This window comes from Polypterus senegalus, chromosome 13 (genome assembly GCF_016835505.1).
Source record: "Polypterus senegalus isolate Bchr_013 chromosome 13, ASM1683550v1, whole genome shotgun sequence".
In the NCBI taxonomy this organism is placed as follows: Eukaryota; Metazoa; Chordata; class Cladistia; order Polypteriformes; family Polypteridae; genus Polypterus; species Polypterus senegalus.
The window spans coordinates 15,850,184-15,868,700 of NC_053166.1; positions in this window are offsets into that span (position 1 = coordinate 15,850,184).

Consider the following 18,517-nt stretch of genomic DNA (forward strand, 5'->3'; position numbering starts at 1 on the left):
AGATGCCACTTCACACAAAAGAAAACGGAAAAACTTTCAAACAATTCACCAAGAAAATGAAAATGGGAAAGGGGGAAAAAAAGTTAAACAAAACACTTCACTCACCAGACTCAGAGCCCACCACCAGCACTCGCGCCAGATCAACCACCCAACATGCACTGCGATAGTGAAACAGGAAGGAAGCAGATAGATAGATAGATAGATAGATAGATAGATAGATAGATAGATAGATAGATAGATAGATAGATAGATATGAAAGGCACTATATGATAGATAGATAGATAGACAGGAAAGGTACTATATAATAGATAGATAGATAGATAGATAGATAGATAGTCAGGAAAGGCAGTATATAATAGATAGATAGATAGATAGATAGATAGATAGATAGATAGATAGATAGATAGATAGATATGAAAGGCACTATATAATAGATAGATAGATAGATAGATAGATAGATAGATAGATAGATAGATAGATAGATAGATTTGAAAAGCACTATATAATAGATAGATAGTGTGTTGAATGTAGGGGCCATGGGTCATGAGCATGGGCGCTCAACCCTGCTGGAGCTCGTGGCATGGACAATTTCAGGGCCCTATTTGGGTGTGGTGGAAGTGCGGCCAGAAGGATCTCATTGGGCACCCAGAGTTCTTCCAGGTGCCCTATAAAAAGGGGCTGGTCTCCAGAAGACAATGGCCAGAGTCAGGAGGAAGAGGAGGAGGAGAAGTGGAGGTGGAAGGACTGGCATCAAATGGGACTGTGTGGTGTTTTACTGTGTGTGCTGGAACTGTAAATGAGCCATGTGCTGTGTTGATTAAAACCTGTGTCCTGCATGTCTGTGTCGTGGAAAGGGCGGTTGTATGTACCCTTGGGCATCACAATAAATAGATAGATAACAATTCTTTGCACTTATATAGCACTTTTCTCACTACTCAAAGCACTCAGCAATTGCAGGTTTAGGGCCTTGCTCAAGGGCCCAACGGAGCAGAGTCCCTATTGGCATTTATGGGATTCGAACCGGCAACCTTCCAAATGCCAGTGCAAATCCTTAGCCTCAGAGTCACCACAAGATGATATTATAATCGCTCAAAAAATGTGAGGAGCACTCAGAAATGGTCGAAATAATAAGAAAAGTTTACCTTGCACACAAGTAAAAAAGAAATTAGGCCAATCTAGCCACCAACAATGAATGATAGCAAGTTCAAGCTACAGGTCACATAGGAGTTCATCCTAAAATGAGACCTCTCTTTTTGGGTACACCCCCCTTTATGGAGTCCTCTTTTATTTTTCTCAGTACACATTGGAATTTTATGGTACTCTCTCTTGTGGCACGTTTCTAGATATTTCAGATTGTGTTTTTGCATTTGAAAATTTAGAAAGCCAATAATCCATTTTGAGGCCTGGAGAGTCCTAAAGCCTCACAGTTTCTTAGGGTCAGGCCCCCCTGGGGAAAGACCTATCTTGGAACAGACCAATTAGAATTTTGGCCTGTATTTTGTGGGTCTTTTTTGAAAGCCTTACCTATTTTTCTCTTTAGGTGTCTAGAACAAAACAACATCCCCTTCTAGCACCTGCACCCTGGATTACTTGAGTCCAGTAAATATGGAGAATCCATTGCAGACAACTTTATTGTTATTCTGAGTATGTCTGCTTTTTTTACATGATACGTGAGTCATAGACGAAGAATAACCACCCATTAATATAACATGTAACCCTCCCGGGAACTTTCCAAAAAAGAGTAAAGTTCAAGTTATTATTCAACACAAACAATCTATATTAAATGAAGCGTTTTTCTATTCTTTCAAAAAACAACACATCCTTGATCATTGCACAAACTGTATATATATAGATATGATAAATTCAGTAGACTGTCACTGCTCAGAAGTCTAACATGAAACAAGGTGTGCGTACACACAGGCCACAAATAAAAATTCAAGACCTCAAATCGTAACGTCCAGACTTGAAAATTTCAGGAATACTGGCTTTTCTATTTTCTTACAAATCACACCTAGCAAATGGGATTTAACGGCACTGTTTCCTTCTGTGCAAGTAGGAGGAATAATACCAGAATGCCCCAGTGCTGTGTGTTGTCTGCCTTTCTGTACACCTTATATACAAATGAATGCCAGGCTTCGTCACCAGCCAACACCTTTAATAAATATGCAGAAGACATGGCACTTGGTGGAGTTCTAAATGGCTGACACTGTCCATTCAGTATTTTCACAGAGATGTAAAAGACTTTACCAAATGAGGCCCAAAAAATTTCCTTGTTATGAATACAAAGACAATTAAAGCAGTGGTCATTGAAAATAGGGAAAAAAAATTAGAAATAGGAAATAAAGACAGACGTCCCACTTATGGAATTAAATGGCTTGTAGGACAATACTCATCCTTGGGGAGAAATAAAGTAGTATCTATCTATCTATCTATCTATCTATCTATCTATCTATCTATCTATCTATCTATCTATCTATCTATCTATCTATCTATCTATTATATAGTGTCTTTCACATCTATCTATCTATCTATCTATCTATCTATCTATCTATCTATCTATCTATCTATCTATCTATCGTGAACACCACAGAAACAATTGCACAGACACAAGTCCTAATACAGTATAATAAAAGAGTTTATTGGCATCCAGATACATTTCAAAGGGTGTTTCACATCTTATGACAATTGTTTCTGTCACTTTCCACTTCTCCAGGCAAGCTTCATCCTCTTCCACCTGACTCTGACTTGTCTGGCTGAAATCGAGCGGCTTCTTTTATAAATGACCAGGAAGTATTTCAAGTGGGAGGGCATAGCCTCTTGGAAGCGCTTCCAGGTTGACTGAAAGTCCAAGAAAGTAGGGACTATGAATTCCAGCAGCTCCTCCTGGTGGCCCCCACAGAACTCGACAGGGCTATCGCATGGCCTACCGATATCTGTGTGGGAATACCAACCTAGGGATACTGCCATCTGGTCTTTATTCAATCCTGGTCGGCCCTGTGTGTCATCCATTACTCTATCTATTGTGGTCCCCGGCCGGGATGCCCAGGAGGACCAGAGGAGGGCTTGTGCCTCCTCCAGACCGCGAGGGGGCGTCCGTCCTGGTTATGTTGGGGGCCTCGGGTAAAGGGCTTGGAAGCCCAGCCCTGTAGGGACCCGTGGCCACTGCCAGGCGGCCCCCCAGTGCCTGAATATCCCGGGAGCCCAGCACTTCCGCCACACCAGGAAGTGCTGGGGGGAAGACAACAGGGGACACCCGAACGGCTTCCGGGTACGCAGCTGGCACTTCCGCCACACAGGGGCGTGGCTACAGGGGAATGCCGGGAAGCAGCTGGAGCCCATCCGGGTTCCTATTTAAGGGGCCGCCTCCCTCCAGTCATCAGTGGATGTCGGGTGGAAGAGGACAGAGCTGGAGAGAGGACGGGAGGCGGCCAGGAGAGAGGCATTGAGACTGAGAGGCCTGGACTTTGGGGAAACGGTGCAAGAGGCACTGGGGTTTGTGCATTGTAAATATTGGCAAAAATAAACGTGTGTTGGGTGAACTTACGATGTCCGTCTGTGTGTGTCCGGGCCAGCGTCCACACTATCTATCTATCTATCTATCTATCTATCTATCTATCTATCTATCTATCTATCTATCTATCTATCTATCTATCTATCTATCTATCTATCTATTATATAGTGCCTTTCACATCTATCTATCTATCTATCTATCTATCTATCTATCTATCTATCTATCTATCTATCTATCTATCTATCTATCTATCAGATATTTTGGAGTGAAGATTGATAATCAGTTATGATTCACTCAGATTACTTTCAGGGTAGCGACAAACTTCCAGAAAGGTCTGTCTGAATGCGTAAAATGAGCAGCTTTGGTTGTCATGTCTCATTCCAGAGTTCCTCCCCGACTGTGGTTCAAGTTCATGATTTTTTTTATTCTTTTTATGTTGATTATGTGTGTGTTTCTTTATTTCTGGTCTTGTCAATGTTTATAAGCTGCCCTTGTAATGTCCCATGTGTTTTCTGGGTGGTCCTCCCAAGAGGTGAAGCCACCTGCCAATCACCGGTCAGGAAGTGCACCCCAGAGGGTCTCCCACAGTTCCCAGTGGTCCATTGTGAATATGCTAAGGAGTTGGCCAGTGTTCTTGTGATTATTGTGAATTTTGTGAATCACTGGATCTGTGACCTTGCCTTTGAAATTCTCTATTGGGGTTTTAATCGACTTGGATTGCCTTTGTTATAGTCAACTACATGTTGCCATTGTACTCCACAGAGCTTCACTTTGATTGGAATACTTTTTTGTGAAGGATAAATCTTTAAAATATAAAGATTTGGTGATCTCCCTTATTACTAGCTGGGGTTTGACAGTAATATCCCCCTCTACTTGGTGTTAATGGAAGTGTTTGGGTCTATCTGCTTTCAGACTCTTTAGTGCATGACATTAATATGAACTGCCACATTCTCCATATGTTTTACTTCTTTGTTCTGCAGAGTATCTTTTGTGTTTTTTTCTAGTCAAACTGCAGCACCTGATTAAAGCAACGAGCAGGGTCATGGAGGTGGAACAAAAAATCTGCACAGCAGCTCTATGATGGCCTGGTACTTAAAAAGCTCCATCAGACCCTCAGTGGTCCCACATGCCTACTACACTGTAAATAATATTTTAGCTTTCTGTTAAACAGATTCTTACAATGTAGAATAACAATTTCCTAACATGAGAGATAATTTGCACCCTCAGCCATTTGGCTGTTTAATGAGAACAGATAACTGGAATACACGTCCATCTCTAACATGGCAAAATCAGAAAACTGCACTATGTAGATAGGCGTAAAGATTTTCGTATATGTATTTGTATATGTAGTGTATGTAAATGTGTTAAATATCTGTATGCATGTGGGTGTCCTTATAATGAATTTTCCCCTTCCTTGTCTTTGTACATTTAAATCCAATGTCTATGTAAGCTTACTGTTGATGCCAAAACTAAATGATTTCCCTTTATGGGATAATAAAGTTCAGTTTAGCTGAATACTTCTCTTCTTTGGGTGGCACAGTGGTAGCGCTGTTGCCTTGCCGAACAGATTTGAGTCCAGGGTCCTCCCTGTCTGGAGTTTGCATGTTCTCCCTGTGTCTGTGTGGGTTTCTTGTGGGTGCAACAGTTTCATCCCAGTATCCAAAAACATGCCGGTTAGGTGAACTGGCAACTCTAAACTGGCTCTAGTGAGTGTCTGGTGTGTGATTGTGTGTGTGTGTTTTCTCCCTGCAATGGACTGACGCCCTGTCCAGGATTTGTTCCCTCCTTGCTCCCTTTGCTAGCTGGGATTGGCTCCAGCTCCCTTGTGACCCTGGTCTGGATTAAGAGGGTTAAAAAATGACATGACTTGACTTCTCTTCTTCAGAGCCAAGGAGACCAAAGTTAAGAAGCAGGCCAGACTGAACCTAAGAAGCAAGCCAGAAGCCTACCTAGTCTGCCCAGCAGAGGCAACTTCAAGTTCAGCCAGGCCCCAAGGCAATCTGCTGGCTTCGGCTGGAGCCAAAGAAATGAGGAGCTGGCAAAACAACTATAAAAGTCTAAAAAATCTTTAACAAAAACCCCATAAGGAATAAAATAACCACTAACCCTTAGCTTACAAAGGTAGGGCAAGCATAGAATCTTTATAAATGTTAGATTTATTAGCAAAAAATATCAAAAATACTAACAACAGTGCAAAAGAGGCACAAAGGGGTTGTCTAAAAGTCAATCCAAAGTAAACATAGCCCCACTACAAAATGCAAACATCAGAATTCTTAAATAGGCCAGAAAAAAAATCAAGGAAGCCAGCAAATCTAAGATATAAAAATATAAAACAATACTTACAATCTCCTTAAACAATGAATGGTCCCCTCTCAGAGGCATATGCACTTAGTTTAAATAGACTGAGGGAGGGACCAGGAGTGCTGATGTCAGAGTGGCCCCGCCTCTCGGGGCTCCACCCACAACATGGAATAAAGCTAATAGAAATAGCATAAACACATGAGAATTAAATGTCCAAAATTAGCAAAACCAACAATACAACACAAGATATGTATAGATACAACCCGACACATGACATAAACAACCAATACATATTGAGTCACATGCAGATACTAGCACAAGTGACGCTCTATATGCAAGTATCCAGTGTTGAAGTAATTTATATATTGTGAATTCAGAAAGAATTCAAAGAAATTTCAGACCACTTCCCTTTCTGCACACTATTGTCTGATAGGTTTTGTTTAAAATGGACACATTTGACTTTTTTCCCATCAGTTTACACTCATTTACCTAAAATGACAAAGTGACAACCTGTTTTCAGAAAGGTTTGCAATTTTTTAAAAAAATCAAAAACTGAAATCTCTCCTTCCTGGAACTAATCAGGCCCTTTGCTGTGGCACTCCAATATTATGCTCAGCTGCCTCCTGTTTGCTTTAATTTTCCTTGAGATGTTTCTAGAACTTGATTGGAGTCCACCCTTTTTAGAAAAGTGCCTGTGTATAGGAGGTTCCGCAATTCACAGTGCATGTCAAGACACAAACCATGAAATCCACAGATCGATCGATCGATCGATCAATCTATCTATCTATCTATCTATCTATCTATCTATCTATCTATCTATCTATCTATCGGCAAGCATGACGGTGACCTTCCAGTCACAGAGAAAGTATCCAAGAGAAGGCACCAATGTTAACAATACTGTCTCTTTTCTCCTCTGTAACCCCAAAAAGGTGCCCAATAAGGGAACCTCAGCCACGCCCCCTTCAACTAAGCCACTCCTCTTCCAGTCTGGAAGACATAAATTTCAGAGCCCCTGGAAGTTGCTGTCTCAGTCTGAGGAACACAGTCCTGAATGATGGAGGTCCCCAACCCAGACCTACACGAGAGAGACGAGACTTTTGAAAAGCCGCAGAGGAGGAAATGTGCATTTCATATCTATCTATCTATCTATCTATCTATCTATCTATCTATCTATCTATCTATCTATCTATCTATCTATCTATCATATAGTGCATTTCACATCTATCTATCTATCTATCTATCTATCTATCTATCTATCTATCATATAATACCTTTCATATCTATCTATCTATCTATCTATCTATCTATCTATCTATCTATTATACAATGCCTTTTTTGTGAATACTATTCATACATTATTTTTCTTTACTTATTTTCATTTTTTTTTTTTCGTTTTATGTACGTAACTACTTCATTAACATCTGGTAAAGCACTTTGAGATCTATCTTTTGTATGAAAATGTGCTATAGAAATAAATGTTGGAAAGTCTAAGGGTGGAGCCTCCACCAAACAGCAACCTGTGAAGCAGCACCCAGTGAGCCGACATGAAAACAGGCAGATAAAAAGGCCAAATAAAGTTTTATGCGCAAGTATAATAGGCAGATGGATGGGTAAGGGAGAGAATGTCGGATGTGATTTAAATAGGACGTGCAACTGTATGCCTGAATGACTTGTAATTCATTCATTATAATGTAATTTTCCAAACTAATATCAACTACTGTATTTTGAAAAGGCAGAGGTCAAAGCACAAGAAGGAAGTTGCTCAATCAGACTAAAGTGTCTACAGCACTAAGTAAAGGCAGAGTCCAAAAATAAGCAGAAGTTCATAACAAGCCAAAAACACTTAAACGTGAAACATTCTAAGAACTTTGGGAGCAAAAAACTTGAGGCTTTCTCTAGGGCAGGATGTATAATGCCGGAGTGAAGACCTCCATCATGGTTTGACCTGAGATCTGCCTGTGGCTTTTCCCCTCTGGATCTTTCAAGTCTTGACATGGCTTTTTGTAAGCAGATGCCTGTCTGTTATGTTATTCATTTTGTTAGTCCTCATTGTTCCCGTATGTCTTCAGGTGTGTCTCACCTGCAGTAATTATGGGTCAGTTTCCTAGGGGGCGGAGTTTTGATAGTAAAACTCGGAGCGATGCCTTAAGGCGTCTTCAAATGCATATTGGAATGGTTGTTATGCCCTGCAGCTTTTGGTCTCTTGAGTAAGACCACTTTAGCTTGGCTCCTTTTTAGTAGTTTTGGTATTCTGCTTTGCGTTAAAACATCATTCAAGTTTCTGTTCTTCTTTTATGTGTTCTGCTTTCTTGCTTGATTTAAATTGTTGTTTTTTTTCAGCCTATCAGATTCTGTATTGCCTTATGCTGACCTTTATTTTATTTTTCCATATTTCAGATACCTGCTCATTATTTAAGACATATTAGTATGCTCTTTAATTCTCATTAGTGTTATTAAATAAATTCATTGAATTCATCAAGTATTCAGACCCCTTCACTTTCTGCACACTTTGTGTTGTAGATTTAATTTGAAAGAAATACATTCGCCATTTGTGGCCATCAATTTACACTCAATAATCCGTAATACAATACAATACAATACAATACAGTTTATTTTTGTATAGCCCAAAATCACACAGGAAGTGCCGCAATGGGCTTTAACAGGCCCTGCCTTTTGACAGCCCCCCAGCCTTGACCTCGGGAAAGGCAGTTCAAAGAGAGACCCCTTTCCAGGTAGGTTGGGCGTGCAGTGGGTGTCAAAAGTAGGGGGTCAATACAACACAATACACAGAACAGAACAATTCCTTAATACAGCATAATAATAAAAATTTTAGAAGTACGGTCAGTAGATGATGTGACATAATTAGGTTTGGATATTTTTAGAGTCCTGGAGACCTCATCCATCTAACTGCCTCCCCATTTGGCCATGCCACGGCTGAAACGCGTTGCTCCGATGAAAGGACCCCTCTTTCCCATGATTCCTGTGATCCTCCATCAGGGATGACTTTACCATAGGCAGGCAAACAACTTGGCAGGTGGGCCGTGGCACCAATTGCCACATTTGGGTACCGAGAAAAGAAACAGAATAGGTGAAGGTTAGTATTCAATAATGACAGAAAAGTCAGAAAATGTATTAAAAAATCAAAAATTGAGATCTCTCCATTATGTATTTATAAGTATTCAATACTTTATAGATGACCCTCTGGTGACAATTCCAGCTTTGAGTCTGCCTGTTAGTCTCTACAAGCTTTGCGCACCTGGATTTGAGCAGTTTATCCCATTCTTTCTAACAGATCCTCTCCATTTTCATTATATTGGATGGAAAGTGTCTGTAAACTGCCATCTTCAGGTATCTCCATAGATGTTTCATGGGGTTTAAGCCTGGGCTTTGGACACTGAGAGATGTGTCCCAAAGCCACACCTGCATTATTTTGGCTGTAAACTTTGGGCCATTGCCATGATGGATGATGAACCATCGTTCCAGTCTGAGGTGCTTTACTTCAAGGACCTCCTCTGTATTTGGCTCCATTCATTCATTCTCTCAATCCTGACCGGTCTCTCTGGCTTAGACAGATAGGTAGAGTGATATGAAAGGCACAATATATTTAAAAGATTGATCCGTCACAAAAAAGGATTCCAATCACAGTGAAGCTCTGTGGAGTACAATGGCAACATGTAGTTGACTATAACAAAGGCAATCCAAATCAAATAAAACCCCAACAGAGAATTTCAAAAGCAAGGTCACAGATCCAATGATCCACAAAATTCACAATAATCGCATGAACACTGGCCAACTCCTTAGCATATTCACAATGGACCACCGGGAACTGTCGGAGACCCTCTGGAGGGCAGTTCCTGACCGGTGATTGGCAGGTGGCTTCACCTTTTGGGAGGACCACCCACAAAACACATAGGACAAAACAAAATAAATATCTGAAGGATAGATAGATAGATATGAAAGGCACTATATAATAGATAGATAGATAGATAGATAGATAGATAGATAGATATAAAAGGCACTATATAATAGAATGATAAATGTGAAAGGCACTATATGATAGATAGATAGATAGATAGATAGATAGATAGATAGATAGATAGATAGATATGAAAGGCACTATATAATAGAATGATAGATATGAAAGGCACTATATAATAGATAGATAGATAGATAGATAGATAGATATGAAAGGCACTATATAATAGAATGATAGATGTGAAAGGCACTATATAATAGATAGATAGATAGATAGATAGATAGATAGATAGATAGATAGATAGATAGATAGATAGATAAGGGGCGCTATCGTCCCCTTGAACCCTCAGACAATACGTCAGACACCAGGTAAAAGTCCATTAATCGACATTATTATAACAATATAGTGCACAAAGCACCCTCCTCTCCAAAATACTCATATAATACACTACAATACAATCAATAATCAATCCTCCACTCTCCCAGTTGCGTTGCCACCCTGCCACACAGCTCAGCTAGACATCTGGGATTTCCCATAGTCCTTTTATATTGCCTGACCCGGAAGTGTTTCAATCCTTCAGTCCACATGACCTCCTATCACTTCCGGGTCAGATCAAAAGTCCTCTTCTTCATCCCGGAAGTACGTCATTTCCCCTGTCGCTGTGACTAAGACGTACTTCCGGGTTATAGGGCACAAATGATTCTCTGGGCCTCCCTGTAGTGTCCTCTAGGGGCCCCTGTGGTATCCAGCAGGTCTGTGGATGAAAACTCCAATGTCAAGAATTCCCTGCTGGCATTCGGGGCACCTCCATGCTGCAGGGTGAGCTCCACCTGGTTTCTTGGGGGTATTGGCCGGGATGACTGGCCGGCCATAGTACACAATAGATAGATAGATAGATAGATAGATAGATAGATAGATAGATAGATAGATAGATAGATAGATAGATAGATAGATAGATAGATATGAAAGGCACATCTCCTCCTCTGTGGCTTTTCAAAACTCTCATCTCTCTCATGTAGGTCTGGGTTGAGGAGCTCCATCATTCAGGACTGTGTTCCTCAGACTGAGACATCATCTTCCAGGTGCTTTCTGTATTTGGCTCCATTCATCTTTTTCTCAATCCTGACCGTTTTCTTTGGCTTAGATAGATGGGTAGAGTGATATGAAAGGCACTATATAATAGATGGATAGAGAGGAAAGACTCTTTATTCCTACATGATATACAGATAGACAGGAAAGGCAAATACAGAATAAACATAATTAACTAGGCTAAATGGTATGCAGGAATTATTCTCCAAACCATGAAATTAAAAAAGAAGAACCATGAAAACTATAAACAATATTAAAAGAAAAAGTTATTATCTAGTTTTGACCATTACTGAATGTTAATTCCACCGCAGTGCTGCTATAATGTGTGTGAAATGGTGTTATTAATTCTGTAATGAGGTAAAGACGTGTAACACGGTGAGGATGAATGTAGCTCAGTACAGTCGCTCTTCCTGCACTGACTGAAACGCAATCCATTTTGTTTAATAATGTTGCCCTTGCAAATGGGACAAATAGTTTTGTAAATTGCCGAGGTTAACAGATGGATGGTGTTCTGTGACACAATTAAAATTTCTGGGTATGAAAGATTGAAGCGACTAATTGCCGCAGCCCCTCTCAGGGTGAATCGACCCCGTGACCCTTATTGGCAGCCGTCTTGTGACCTCCCTTAATAAAACAGACGAGAGGGTCTTCTGTTATCAATTTTTAAAATGCTGTTTATTTATTTAAAATGGTCTTACCAGGCAACAGAATAGGCCACTTCCAAGGCACTGCACCGGAGACATGCTGTACCATCTCATGCTGCAGAAACGGGGGAAAAAAAAAAGACAGCCGCCTTCAAAAGGAACACAAAGGGAGGTGCAGTGCAGGCCGGCATCCCACTGCCTGAGACACAGCGTCAGCCTGGCGAGATACAATGCAGACAGCTCTTCAACTGAATAAAAACAGGATATGCACCTGGGATTGCAAGGGAGCTGCAACTTTGTGTTTGTTTATTCCTCGGGCTCTGGTAGCCCTGGTAATCGTGAATGCGAGACATTAAGAAGGGTGCATTCGAGCGGTGAGTTGGCGGCATTTGCATCCTTAATGAGTTGCACCCTTATTGATAATACAAGGCAGCTCCATTATGCGAAGAGGAAACAATCGGTTTAATCCCGGCTCCATGGGACGCTTTACTATTAAGTAATGATAATTAGTTTTGGAGTCAGTGCGCTGTTACCTTTTAAATATAGACACCTGTGCAGCTGCTTTCTATCCTCATCGGAAAGGCCTAATTAAAAGTCGGGTCTTGCTTGCCGCTGATGATAGTTTCCTACTTTGCTAAATATGAACTCCTCCTGGTTAGGATGACCAAGTTTCCGTCCCAGTTATTCAGCTCCTATTCAGAACTTATTAATAAAGAAAAAATATTTTCCATTCTCACTCCCGTAATCGGGTGGCACGGTGGCGCAGTGGTAGCGCTGCTGCCTCTAGGTTCGCTTCCTGGGTCCTCCCTGCGTGGAGTTTGCATGTTCTCCCCGTGTCTGCGTGGGTTTCCTCCCACAGTCCAAAGACATGCAGGTTAGGTGCATGCATGGCAATCCTAAATTGTCCTTGGTGTGTGTGTGTGCCCTGCGGTGAGCTGGCACCCTGCCCGGGAATTGTTCCTGCCTTGCGCCCTGGAATTGGCTCCAGTGGACCCCCGTGACCCTGTGTTAGGATATAGCGGGTTGTACAATGATTGATTCTCGTAGTCCATGTAGACGTCACACTGTGCACATGATTAAACGAAGCTCTTCGACGGCTACGAAGCAAGTGCACCAGTCAGGTAAGTTGTATTTAAAGCTTACTGACGTGAGATCTGACCAATTAGATGTTCATTGTTTGGAAAGTCTATTTCAATATTAATGCCATCGCATTGTAGCAGTGTGTTACGTTCAAGAACAACCGAATGATCAGCTTACTTGGACAATTTTTAAATACAAGACTGGCAGAGGTACTCAAAATTGGTCTTAGTCAGTTTTGGTAACAAAGAGTGTTGATCGGAAGAAATTCCAACAACTCTAGCTGCGGAGCTCCACTGTATTGAGGAGATTGTCGCTTTACATTATTTGTATGTGATAACACCTGGGTACAATATGGTTAAGATTAGGTTTTGGGAAGGGTTACCTGACCCTAGTCAAGTAAACCAAGTGACAAAAACCTGCAGTCCAATTGGCTGTCTATTGAAGAGCCCCTGAATCATGGTGCCATGGAGGTCTGCAGCTGGACTCATCTTAGAAATTCAGCAAAGGGATGTGATAAGTCCAAGTTTAATGGCTGTAAATAACGCAAATAAAGAGAGAGCCGCTTGGCTTGTCACGGACTAATGAAAAAAAAAGGTTAAAGATATAAAGTTTTCATTTTCTTGTTTTAGTGCCATTGCACACATCATGGCTGCCATGCATTCCCAGCCTTCATTTGAGCAGGTCCTCAGAAATTAACGCGACCCGTGTGCGAGTTGCAGTCCCAGCAAAAATTTGGGGGTCGCAGTGTGATAAAAGTCGGAGTCTCTATTTACTATCTACATTTGACAAAAAGCCGCTTTGGGGATCCTACGGGATCGATGTGTGCGCTTCGATGTTTGATGAATGGTTCGATGTGGTGAAGCAAAATGCCGACCTACAAATGCATTTGTGGTGCTTTTATATTCAAACGTTGCATATTCCCCAATGTAATAACGCGATACATTTTAAAAGTCTCACATACCGTCTTCTGTGCCGTCTTTTTTTTTTTTTTATTTGCCCCTTCACAGCAGGATCAGAATGTACGGAGGCATATTTGGGCTACAGAGTAAAAAATTAAGGGCACGGTGAAAAGGTCTATTTTGTGATTGAAGTGGAAATTCCGACTTTCATCTCAAAATGTCCACTTTAACCTCTGTGACAAGAACAACACTTAGACAATCGTAAAGGTTTGAGGCAGCCACCCGTACAATGTCCTCTGGCTACAAAAAGGCTTTTAGTAGAACAGAGTATTGTTTACTCGACTGAGTCCAGAGCAGAAAGGATGAATAAAGACAAAAATGGTGGCTTTAAAGGCCAGCGAAGGAAGTGACGTCGACAGAGGTGGGACTGGAAGTGACGTCATCAGAGGTGGAATCGGAAGTGACATCATCAGAGGTGGGGACCAGAAGTAATGTCATCCGAGGCACAAGAATCAGAAGTGATGTCATCAGATGCAATGGAATTGGAAGTGACGTCATCAGAGTCGAAGAAACCCTGTATGATTTCCCATGAATGGTCTGCAAGGGATTGAGAAAGACAGTTAGTGAACCCCGCCACCCCCTGGACGAACATGGTATTGTCATTATTCAAGCCCTTTGGGTGACTCCTACTCGCACATGTGTGACACCTCATAGTTTACTTTATCATTAAAGTAGATCATCGTAAATGTCATCTTCAAACCGACCCAGTTGTTAATTGCTGTGTGTTTCTGGGGCTTCCTCCTGACCTGACAGCAGCAATTGCTGGGCGCAGTGGGTAGTGCTGCTGCCTCGCAGTTAGGAGACCCGGGTTCGCTTCCTGCGTGGAGTTTGCATGTTCTCCCCGTGTCTGCATGGGTTTCCTCTGGGTGCTCCGGTTTCTTCCCACAGTCCAAAGAGATGCAGGTTAGGCGCATTGGCCATCCTAAATTGTCCCTAGTGTGTGCTTGGTGTGTGTGTGCCCTGTGGTGTGCTGGCACCCTGCCTGGAGTTTGTTTCCTGCCTTGCACCCTGTGTTGGCTGGGATTGGATCCAGCAGACCCCTGTGACTCTATAGTTTGGACATAGCAGGTTGGATAATGGATAGATGGATGGATTATTTTCATGATGAAATGTATTAAAGTATGTTGCATTTTACAGATAAGTTGTTAACTTCATTTAAATAAAGAATACTAATAATAATTATACATGTTGTGGTGGCACGGCGGTGGTGCAGTAGCGCTGCTGTCTCTCAGTAAGAACTCATGTCCCTGGTGTTCCCATCCTGGAGTTTGCACGTCTTCCTGGTGGGTTTCTACAGTGTGCTTTGGTTTCCTTCTAAAGACAATTTTTGCATATTTGGTAATGCTAAAATGACACTAGTGTATGTGAGTGTCTGCTTGTGTTCACCTTGTGATGAGCTGATGCCCCATCCAGGGATTTTGTTTCTTTCTCATGCCTAATGTTTGCTGGAATGGGCACATCCCTGGATAGATAGATAGATAGATAGATAGATAGATAGATAGATAGATAGATAGATAGATAGATAGATAGATAGATAGATAGATAGATAGATAGATAGATAGATAGATAGATAGATACTTTATTAATCCCCAAGGGGAAATTCACATACTCCAGCAGCAGCATACTGATAAAGAACAATATCAGATTAATGAGTGATAAAAATGCAGTGCAAGTTAAAAAATGCAAGGAGAGAGTGTGAGGCTGGTATAACAGTCTATAATCTTGTATAATGTTAATGTTTACCCCCCCGGGTGGAATTGAAGAGACGCATAGTGTGGGGTCTCCTCAGTCTGTCAGTGGAGCAGGAGGGTGACAGCAGTCTGTCGCTGAAGCTGCTCCTCTGTCTGGAGAGGATACTGTTGAGTGGATGCAGTGGATTCTCCATGATTGACAGGAGTCTGCTCAGCGCCCGTCGCTCTGCCACGGATGTCAAACTGTTCAGCTCCGTGCCTACAATAGTGCCTGCCTTACTCACCAGTTTGTTCAGGTGTGAGGCGTCCCTCTTCTTTATGCTGCCTCCCCAGCACACCACCGTGTAGAAGAGGGCGCCGCCAGCAACCGTCTGGTAGAACATCTGCAGCATCTTATTGCAGATGTTGAAGGATGCCAGCCTTCTAAGGAAGTATAGTCGGCTCTGTCCTCTCTTGCACAGAGCAGTGCACTCTTTATTATCCAGCTGCACTCCCAGGTATTTATAGGTCTGTACCCTCTGCACAGAGTCGCGGTGATGATCACGGGGTCCATGAGGGGCCTGGGCCTCCTAAAATCCACCACCAGCTCCTTGGTTTTGTTGGTGTTCAGTTTTAGGTGGTTTGAGTCGCACCATTTAACAACAATTTAATCATTAAACATTCTTTTCAGGGATATTGTAGCAAGGTGTCCTCAGAATTTAGTGGATGTTTCAGGCAATTCACGACACATTTCTCACCATGATGATATCTCACACGGTCACCTGGTGGAATCTTCCAGATTTACGTAAAGTACGCGCACAAGTATAAACAGTACAAGGCTTGTAGCAGTAGCGTCCACTGGAGCATCCGCCGTGTGAAGTGTAAACCTGGCCTTACACGGCAGCGGCACAAAGTTTTGGCGGTAGTTTGAGCGCCAGGATGCCTGAAGGGCTGCATGGAGGCCTACAGTTGCTCTGAGAGCATGATGTGGGGCTCAGACTTGGCGACACCGAGGCCCGTGTCTTAGGCTGTTTTTTGAACGCGCTGACAGTTTCTGAAGGCCGAGTGCAGAGGCGCACTTCCATAACTGCTGCAGGAGAGAGGACGAAAGTGCAATATTTAAAGTCAGAGAAACAGGTCAGCTCAGTTTTAAAGAAGTCGGCAAAGGGAATTCACACGTGTGGAAAAGCATAGAATTGAAAGAGGGAGAAAGTTAAACAGTACTCACTTAATAGTGGCTGAACGGGGAGTCACCAAGACAGACGAGTACGTACGAGAGGGCGTAGGAACATTTAAATAGGGTGGACTGCACCTGAGCAGGTGTTTTTCAAGGGTGCACGTCCCGACGTGACTGATTATTGGAACACCGCAGGAAACGTAAAGGCAGATTGGATGGTCTAAAGGGCTCGCGATATAAAACCAGGGTCTGAACGCCAGAGGTCGTCTTTTGACCAGGTCTTCAGGCTTTAATGTAGATCTGTGCTACTGATTTATTTAACTGAGTAGTTGTTGTGATGTGAGATTTTGCATATAACTTGATAAATGTTTTGTATGTCTTTATTTATAATTTAGGCAAACCAATGTAATTTAGTGTTACTTTGGTACGAGGTATTCGTGTTTGCCAATTTACGACTATCTCTTTGAAATTTTATGACAGGATTTGGGGGGATGTGTCTTAAACCAGTTTGATGAGTGTTTCTCTGCTAAAGTCTTTTAACCCCCTACAAGGAAGCCAGGATGTTTAACATATGGCTTGGGGGGTTGCAGGTGTTAAGATGTTCTATTTCACCCTTTGGTCTGAGATATGACTGTCTGGATTGGCTGGAGGGGTTGGACAGAAAACCTATAAATTTGCTTGCTCAACCACTTTCTCTCTCTCTAACCAACATATGATGAAGAAGCATCTCTCTTGCTAACCTGTGATGATGTAGAAGTATCTTTCTCTTACTGATCTGATGATGAAGACCATCACACCATGAACTGAAGACAACCCAATGAAGAGCACAGCTTCAGCCATTTTGAACAGACATGTGGCTGAAAGCTGAGCACCAACGATGCCTTAACTAGAGACATTAAGTAACTACAAGTCTGTGTGCCACCTGAGTTACACATCACCATTTCATCAGGTTGTATGGTTGCCAATATTCAAATGTACTTTGCATTTTGTTATTATTTATGAATATTATCAGTAATACATTATTTTATGTGTAACCTAACTCCTGCTTGCTTTTTTACTACATCTAATTGCCTGAGGTTATAGATATAGAAGGGAAGGTGAGGATAAGTTATATACAGTGGTAAGTCTGTGAGATTAGGCATTCTAAGGCTACATATTAATAATACAATAGGAGAAAGTAAAGCAAAATATATACTATTACTCTACCAAGATAAAACTGTAGTGGAGATACATACTGTCTTTTGTGTATATAGTAGTAACTGCGTAGTTTTTAATTTTGTTCTGATTATTTTTTTTCAGCCTGTCCTTCGTGATCCATTTTTTAGCTGAACGAAGGAGGTGGAAGAGTTTTTTTAATTGTTTGTTCTGTTCTTTTCTTCACTTTCAATTTGGAAACCACTGTAAATATTCTAACATCTTTACTATTTTGCCTTTTTGCAAGTGTCTTTGCACTGGACACTGCTGGCATTAAACAGATTCCTGTTTTGAAAAGTCTCTCTTACTCCATCCCCTGGTTGCTTGGTCTTATCTATTGACACCCCCTCGTTCGATGAATATTTTCCTGTTCAGTTGGCTTGTACTGATGTTTGTTTTTTTCCTCTTTTTCCTTTTTTTCCATTGCTATGACACTTGATCTGGCTCAGGTACAGTCCATTCCACTCATCATCATTGAGCTGTTTCTAGCAATTTCACAGCAGATACATTGTCAGATTTATACGCAGCTTTTAATAATAATAATAATAATACTTCTTTCCATTTTGTGAGCTGGGGGGCTGTTCGCACCCCTACAGGTAAAAAAAGACACTGAACGACTACCTTCACATTGCTCCCTTGCTTGCTGGGCTGACTTGCGGCTGATCTATCACGCGATCCGCGCGGTACTTCGCAGACTTAAAAGTCCGAACAGCACTTGTCAGTTTTTGATTGATTGTTTGCTTTTCTCTCTCTCAGACATTCTCTGCTCCTGACGCGCATTCTTTTGAAGAGGAAGATATGTTTCTTTTAATTATGAGACGGAACTGACTGTCATCTCCGCCTTGTCAAGGAGCAAACTTTTGAAAAAGAGACATGTTTGTTTGCAGTGTTTGAATAAAGTTCCTGTCTCTACAAC